The sequence below is a fragment of the Onychomys torridus genome, chromosome 23 (assembly GCF_903995425.1).
Source record: "Onychomys torridus chromosome 23, mOncTor1.1, whole genome shotgun sequence".
Classification (NCBI taxonomy): domain Eukaryota; kingdom Metazoa; phylum Chordata; class Mammalia; order Rodentia; family Cricetidae; genus Onychomys; species Onychomys torridus.
In genome coordinates, this window is record NC_050465.1 from 48,716,501 (window position 1) to 48,717,496 (window position 996).

The following is a 996-nucleotide window of genomic DNA, read 5'->3' on the forward strand; positions in this document are numbered from 1 at the left end:
ATCCTTAGTCACAAAGTAAAGGCACCAAAGAAATGTCCAGGACAAAGATACTGTTCTCAATCTGGCTGGGGGTGTCATCTACATGTGTGTGCCAGTTGACAAAATTCACCACACTTTCTCCTTGAGACTTAGATCTCATTGTAGGTATATTTTACAAAACTTTGAAGGCTCATACACAACTTGCCGCCTTCTTGATGGTTTCTTACTATGTGGTTACTTGTTCCTGAGAGTCAATTTGTCTTTAAGTTGCTGATCATTTGGCCATTTGCCTTTCATTCATTCCCTTGTTCATTCATTACTGCATACAAGGCTTTGGGCTCTGGAGAAACTACCCTTCCCTCAGTTTGAGGATGACTATGGAGCGTGGAGGGGAGGTGTGAAAAGTAACCTGTTTAGTTCAGTTTAGGCAATTAGAGGCCTGACAGAGGAGCAATTCGGGGGGGATGCCAACAGAGCAGGGCTGATTAGATACAGCCGAGGTAGAGAAGGACCCACAGGGAGAGAAATAAGACAGTACTTCCAGGCTCCTGCCGCAGAGACAGAACGGTCTGGTAATCCGTGTCACTCATCTTAAGGGTCACACTGACACTCTTATAACAAAAGACAGGTTAATAGGAAAAGGCTGGCAGACTTATTGAATCAAAGCTTTAAGACAATGGAGTCTTCAGAGATGAAGATCCAATGGCCCAGGGAAAACTGGCCATTTTTATGTTTCGGTTCAACGGTCGGTTGTGTGGAAACATAAGTGTGCAAAGAGAATATGATTTACGGGTAGCAGGCTAGGAGGGAAATCTAGGAAGTCCTGTCTGTTGGGGTTCTTTTCAGCCTCTTGGTTATGGTGTAGGGCTCTCTAGAACAAGAGTCTTCAAGAAAAGAGGATACATTCTCCAGAGTTCATAGTTTGCGTTGGGAAGAAAGAGTTCACTTTTCTAGGTCCTGCCTTGGAGAAGCAGAATTCTGGTTCCTCTGACAGGCAGGAAAAGGGGATAGGAGACA